Source organism: Eurytemora carolleeae, unplaced genomic scaffold (assembly GCF_000591075.1).
Source record: "Eurytemora carolleeae unplaced genomic scaffold, Eaff_2.0 scaffold10, whole genome shotgun sequence".
Classification (NCBI taxonomy): Eukaryota; Metazoa; Arthropoda; class Copepoda; order Calanoida; family Temoridae; genus Eurytemora; species Eurytemora carolleeae.
Genome location: NW_019396179.1, coordinates 729,971 through 737,673, shown reverse-complemented (window position 1 = coordinate 737,673; position 7,703 = coordinate 729,971). Strand labels below are relative to the sequence as shown.

Here is a 7,703-nt window from a genome sequence, read left to right as displayed (position 1 = left end):
CATGGGGTTGAAACATAAACGCTAGCTTTGGGGGGGGGGGGTTGATAATCAGATATTTGTAAGGTATTGTTTTATCCTTGATAAATAAAAGTTTTGTTTCCAAAGTTCTGATTAGTTTGGCGACCTGGACAATCAATTATATTTAGGATAACAAACATAAATATACAGGGTTACCCACATAACATGATCTTCGTTCATTTATAATCTTTCTTCTTTTATAAATAAATATACAGGGTTACCCACATTACATGATCTTCGTTCTTTTATAATCAATCTTCTATTCGTTCTTTGCAAGGGTCGGTACAAACGTCAAATGTAATAAAACGCCAAATTGCAAACACCCAATGCACAAAAATATTTTTTTGGCAAATTTTTTTGCCTCTGACCGTGGTGGTTGTTAAAAAACTGTGTTATTGATAGAGTAAAAGGTAAAGGTGAAAAAAATAAAAAATTTTATTTCCAGCAATGCAAATTCATGCAAAAATTGTAAAGGAAATGAGTTATAAACACAAATTTTATATTTTCTAATCCTTATATCTTTGTAACTTGAAGGTGTAAACCTTAGATAATTCTAAACTTGCTCTGGAAAGTCAAGCCAAGCATCTTCTCGTGGTTCATACCGAGTTCCCAAATCCAAATTTTAGGTAAATCGGTCATGGGGTCCATGAGATTTGATTGGACCTACAGCCAGATACAAACATCTATTCTTTACATCCACCATTCAATAATCTTTGTGAAAAAACTTTTAAACTGTTGGACTGTAAGTTCCGGTTCATTTTAAGTGCCGAACCGAATCTTAACAATATAATTATTTTTTTATTCTTAATTATTGGTTTACGTACACTATGATAAATATTGACCCCGAGAGAGAAGATATATGCAAAAATTGAACTAAAAGGCTTGTTTTGATTGTCTAAATTTTGCCCGTCCATTTTCTAACAGGAGAATTTCTTTGCTTAATTTACAATAATTTTGTAATGCCTCTAGTTCTAGAAATACGAACCAAGATATTGCATATAACTAAAAGTGTCACGTGATTTGAATATTTCAAAACATTAAATTCCTGAGACGGCGCCTCTTCAGTTTGCTATCTGACTTTCTCCCGTCTACAGGACACTATTCATATATTCGCCTGCAGGACAACATTCATATATCCGTCTACAGGACAGCATTCATATATCCGTGTACAGGACACCATTCATATATCCGTGTACAGGACACCATTCATGTATCTGTGTACAGGACACCATTCATATATCCGTCTACAGGACACCATTCATAGATCCGTCTACAGGACACCATTCATATATCCGTCTACAGGACACCATTCATATATCCGTCTACAGGACACTATTCATAATTTCGTCTACAGGACACTATTCATATAATCGTCTGCAGGACAGCTTTCATATGTCCGTCTACAGAACAGCATTCATATATTCGTCTACAGGACACCATTCATATATCCGTCTACAGGTCACTATTCATTCATTCGTCTACAGGACACTATTCATATATTCGTCTGCAGGACAGAATTCATATATTCGTCTACAGGACAGCATTAATATATCCGTCTACAGGACAGCATTCAAATATCCGTCTACAGGACATCATTCATACATTTGTCTACAGGACACCATTCATATATCCGTCTACAGGACACCATTCATATATTTGTGTACAGGACAGCATTTATATATCCGTGTACAGGACACCATTCATGTATCCGTCTACAGGACATCATTCATATAACCGTCTACAGGACACCATTCATACATTCGTCTACAGGACACTATTCATACATTCGTGTAAGGACACCATTCATATATCCGTGTACACTATTCATACATTTGTCTACAGGACACCATTCATATATCCGTCTACAGGACACCATTAATATTAAAACAGAGAGTGCAAAGGAATAAACAAAAAGTGGAATAAAGACTTCTGTATACAATGTGTTCTGTATAATAAAGCTTTTCGCCCTTATATATATATATATATATATATATATATATATAATATATATATATATTTATATATGTGTGTTAGTTATACCTGGCACAATGGCTGGAACAAATTGGCTGAAATTATTTGAGGGAACCCATGTGTAGTCAGAGGCTTAAAAAATTAGATTTTTGTTTTAATTTTAATTTCTTTAAATATTTTAAATTCCACTTTTGTATGAGTCCTACTACAGGTTATGAAGGTCTACGTTAGTTAAAATAAAGCCTGTTTTAACAGAGTTCAAGAGAATTAATAGAAAATACTTTACATTAGGTTTTGCTTTGTTTTATTTGTAAAACTTAAAAAAAACAAGAATACATAATTTTTAGATCTTTTCTATATTAAAGCTGACGTCACCAGGTTTACTGGGTAAAGCTAACGCTTCATGGAGGAACGATTAATTCGAAGGTTCAGTTGGGTTGATAGGCTTGTTGTTTGCAAGGTAAAACATTACATTGAATGTCCCATACGCATCCTTAAAACTTAAAAGTTGTTGAAGCAAAAAAAAACTGTAAATTTATCTTAAAACTGTCAGTCTGAGAAAATAATTTTAACGTTAAATGGTTGCCTAATGCTTAAAGACCAACTCTAGAAAAATCTTTGACTTAAGCAAAATTCATCCATTTTCAACAATTTTCCAGAAAACAAACCCTTTTAAAGAACCTAAAAAGTCTTTTGGAACAGCCACTTCAGCCTATTTAGTGTGTGACGCAAAATGGCGCCAATGTTTGTCAAGAATTCAAAATGGCGGAAATTTGTTAGGATTGCCGTCACGTGGCTCAGGACTTGGATCGACATCGCAGCCATTTTGTAGAAGCACGACATGTCAACTGGATAAGAAACATGGCATACAAGTAAGATTTTTCACCTTTACTTGACCAACATTAAAGAAGATATTCTCGATTTTCTATCTTAAAACATATTGAGTTCTATAAATTTCATTCTTTTTTCTGTGGTGATTAAATCCGCACTTTTGTACAGGGTGTCCCAAAAAACATGGGAATTCAGTGACGAATTCGATATCGTCTTTTAAAATAATTCTTTGAATTATTATAGTGATACCTAATGCGAAAGCTGTAATCTGTAAGAGTTTCGTCTGCTATGTTTACAATTTGTTTGTTTATGTTTTGACTGCATACGGTTGTACTTGGTATAACAAGAAAATTGCAGTATACAAACAGAGTAAACTTGTCCGTCTTCACTGTTCATCGTGCGGAGACATTATAGACACATCTTTACAGTCATTTACCGTTTTCATAAAATAAACTCTAGCAGACATAAATAATATTATTGCTTTTCAAATTAGGTATTACAATGCTATTCATAACAAAGACGATATTGAATTCGTCACTGAATTCCCATGTTTTTTGGGACACCCTGTATAACAGAGGGAGAAAATAATAATTATGATTGCGAAATTCTTTATTTACAATTTTCTGAGGAAATATGTTCAATCCTTGAACATTGGAATGCTAAAAAGCTGTCGTAATAATGTTATTTTCTGTAACATCAATGTTATTTTTAGAAAAACTGAGGATATTTATCTTGAATCTCTAAATGTTAGCCCCGTAGCCCAATTAATAAAAAAGTTATTAGCCATTTATGTTTTTTTTTGTAACAATGACCCGCCGTTTGAATGTCCTCCACCCTAAACAGACACTATGCATAACAAAATAATTTTTTTGCAAAGTAAAAAAGTTTTAGCGTTTTAATGTCAGCCGCTTTTAAGTTATTTAGAAAAACGGAGGGTAGTTGAATACACTCCCCCCCCCCACACACAATCGTGGAAGGGCCGGTTAATAAGAATATTATATAATATTTGGAATAAGACATTGTTAATCCAAGAATCAAAATAATTTCAAGGAATAGTTTCAAGGACTGAAAATTCAAATGTTTGAAATGAAAACGCTTTTTGAAAAATTTGCTTGAAGTGTGTGTTTTCAGCAGAATATTATGCACATTGCACACCTGCTAAAATCCTGTCAAAATATAATCTTTTAAACCCAGCACAGTGAGCCAATAGAGTTACAAGTTAGATTAAATGCACCTTCGCACAGCGGGATTGTATTAGATAATATTTTAATTAGAAATTTTGTGATTAAAACTCAAAAGATATTGGACTTAAAAGTAAAATAATGAGCCCCTGGAATATTGTAACAAATATATATTTTTAAATGTTGTTTATCGAGCCGCCATTTTTTTCAATGTTCTCCGAAAAACAATGATTTTTGCGGATATTTCTGTTTTATTATTTTCCAGACACAGAAAACCTTAAGAATATTTTTTTGTGTTTTTAGCAAAATCCTTGGGCCCTGGCATTTGATGAAACAGAAGAATCCCAAGGAACTTAGAAGAACATATTGCTCAATGATCCAGGGCCTAGCTATTATCGTCGAAAGAGTACATTTAAGAGTTTTCAATGTTTTCGGAGCTCATAACTCTCATGAATTTAAGATTTAGAGCCTATCAAAACACTAGAGTTAAATGAAAAAGGAGAGATTACTAAATGTAAAAAAGTTTACGAGTGTTAAAATTTATGTTGATTATAATGTAAAAAGAATTTCCCCCAAGTGACATATTTTCCCAAGTGATATATTTTTCCCAAGTGATATATTTTTCCCAAGTGATATATTTTCCCCAAGTGACATATTTTCCCCAAGTGACATATTTTCCCAAGTGATATATTTTTCCCAAGTGATATATTTTCCCAAGTGATATATTTTTCCCAAGTGATATATTTTCCCCAAGTGACATATTTTCCCCAAGTGAAATATTTCCCCAAGTGATAGACTGTGTAAACGCTGTATCAGTGTTGATTCCGTACAATCATGTCTGCTGTCTGATCCTATGAGAGTAACTCTAGTTTAATCTGTACTTGAACTGTGTAAACGCTGTATCAGTGTTGATTCCGTACAATCATGTCTGCTGTCTAATCCTATGAGAGGGTAACTCTGTATAGTGTGGTTCAGAAACCAGTGGAATAGAGAGATGTTCAAGTTATGCAATCTTATTTAGTCCAATATGGACATAAAAATCAAGCTACTGGTTTGTACAACATAAAAAAACATAATATTGATGAAATGTCGTCTTCCTATTCAACAATCACCAGGTTTATGGGTATCGGATTTTGTTGTCATCTTTTATTTCATCAAAATTCTCAGAATTCTCAAAACATAATCTTTTTTGTTTGTTTAAACTATTCTATATGTAGTATGAACACTGTACAAGTAAAGATATTTTTTTTTAACAAAATTTTAAAAACATGCAGTTTATTTTTTCTCTGACTTTTTATCTTCTTTTTAGCTGATCATACATTTGTCTTCTGCTCCTCTCTTTTAGATCTACGCATTCTAATCCCAGTTGTAGACAAGGAATTAAAATATAAATTTGTTGTTGCGCAAGAGAATTGACTGTTTTGTGGAAACCCTACCAATATTACGCATGTTATTATTTGTTTTCCATGCAGAGGTGTCAACTTTCTCTGACAAGTTATATTGAGGAATGATGATGCAGATGCTATTGTTCATATCTATTTATTCTTAGGTTGGAAAAATAAAAATTACTGCTAAGCGTGTAATGAATATCGTTGTAATGCTATATCTATAAACCAGAACTATGCTGTACATTATTCATTATCTACGTTTGTAAATAACTATGTAAAATTTGTATCATGATGTATCTTAACTACGCTGTAAACAACTATGTAAAACCTGTATAGCTTAATTGCGTTTGTAAATAACTACGTAAACCTTGAAATTATGTTGATTAACTTAACTTGTATTATATAACCCAAATACACTTTAGTTGGAATAACACTCCGCTTTGATTATGGTGTGAAAATATGCTGTTTCCTCGTTCTTAGCAAAAATGAGAGACCTTTGATTCAAGATTAAGTTATATCTTGCAAAATAGATTCCTAAGAATACAGATAGAGTCATATCCTGATTGATATTGCCTAGTGTATTATTGCGAAACCTTGAGTTTGAGATAGAGTTGTATCTTGTGAAACAGATACCTGAGATTACAGATAGTCATATCCAGATTGATAATTGACTAAGGTATTATTGAGGAACCTTGAGTTTCAGATCTAGTTGTATCTTGTGAAACAGATACCTGAGAATACAGATAGTCATATCCAGATTGATAATTGACTAAGGTATTATTGAGGAACCTTGAGTTTGAGATTGAGTTACATCTTGTAAAACAGATATCTGAGACACTGGAAGGCTATACCTGGATTGGTACAGATCTAAAGCTATTTAGTGGAGTAGGGCATTTACTACAATAGAGGTTTGAAAAATCTGAGAATATAGATTTGTCAGAATTCTGCCTTAATAATGACAAATGGGATAAGAAAAGTTAGGAAAGTAGTGGACATTTTCGATAAAAAGAATTCTTGATTCTTGTAAGTTCATCTCAGATAGTGCTTCAGAATATGGCCTCTTCTACAGCAATCTTTTCCTTGCAGCCAGCAGAGTTTAAACCAGTATCATAGTGCATGGTGCACCAGGATTCTACTTTATATGTCTTCATTTTCCTTATTTCTGGCAAGAGGTAGGGGGAAGAGAAGCAAAGAAAACCCCCTACTTCTCTGCACTATTATTTTCTTTTTTTACCAAGTAGGGTGTTTCCACACAGGGTTCAGTTCAGCTGCAAGAAACTTGAGAGAACCTGACTGTTCTGAGCTTCCTTGATGCTTACACATAGAACCAGATTCAATAGAAGGAATTTATGTTCAGGTAATAACAGCAAACCGGGCTTAAAATTGAGGAGTATATTTACAGCTGTCAGTACCAAAATCTGGATCCAGCTAGCTAGCTAGCTAGGTCAATTTGAATTTCAACAGCCTCAGACTTTTTGAGTTATGTAAAAAAAAACTACAGGGGGGGTCAAATTGACCCCCCACAGCAGGAATAGGGTTAAGAAACGCTTATCAAGCCCTAGCTGATGTTACTTCTCTGAAAGCTGAATGTACACTGACAGGATTAGGTACAGTGTACACTGTAAGGATGGTTTATTACATCAGAAAAAGCTTAAATCAGCAATTAAGGATCATCTAAGACATCAGTGAAATGATTATCAATTATTTTCTTGTAAAATATAGCAAGATTCCAACTAATCTATAGATATATTTAAATAGATTCTAGTACAATAGATGGCAACATAGAATTTTTTGACTATTAGTATAGCTGTATTCTGACGTCACAAGTGTCAACTCAGTTTTTGTGTCTGACAAAATTATTAATAGTAGTGATAATTTTAGAATATAGTACTTATCTTACAGTAACATAAGTGCAATCTTACGAAGTTCTTTATTTTCTATTTTTACACTTTTTGATTTAATCTTGGAAAGCATGTCAACTAATGTGAGACAATTTCGTTTTTGATACTTGTGACGTCGTGTATAATTGATTTATTTCTCTGTTGCCACCTGATGTACTTGATAATCTATTTGGATATGAGTTTCCCCGAGCATGGTTTCAAAATCACAAAATTACAAAATCTTGAGAAATGTTACAATTAAAAGAAGAACCGAACCGAAGGCACCAAACTATTAATGGTTCTCAATATAGGTTTCTATTCATGTCAGTTTACTTATAAAAGACTGTAGATCAAGGTTACAATGCAAGGAGAGTTAATTGCAGTTGCGTATACTCTGTGTACAAATTGAAACCAGTTCTCTCTAAGCGGAATTT

At 33.2% G+C, this 7,703-nt stretch overlaps 1 long non-coding RNA gene across 1 annotated transcript; it reads left to right on the top strand.

Moving 5' to 3' along the window:
* The first annotated feature begins 956 nt into the window (after positions 1-956).
* Positions 957-2,907, top strand: LOC111697358 (uncharacterized). Its single transcript, XR_002764271.1, has 3 exons — positions 957-1,184; positions 2,053-2,449; positions 2,770-2,907. It is a non-coding gene; the product is annotated as an uncharacterized LOC111697358 (long non-coding RNA).
* Positions 2,908-7,703: the final 4,796 nt, after the last annotated feature.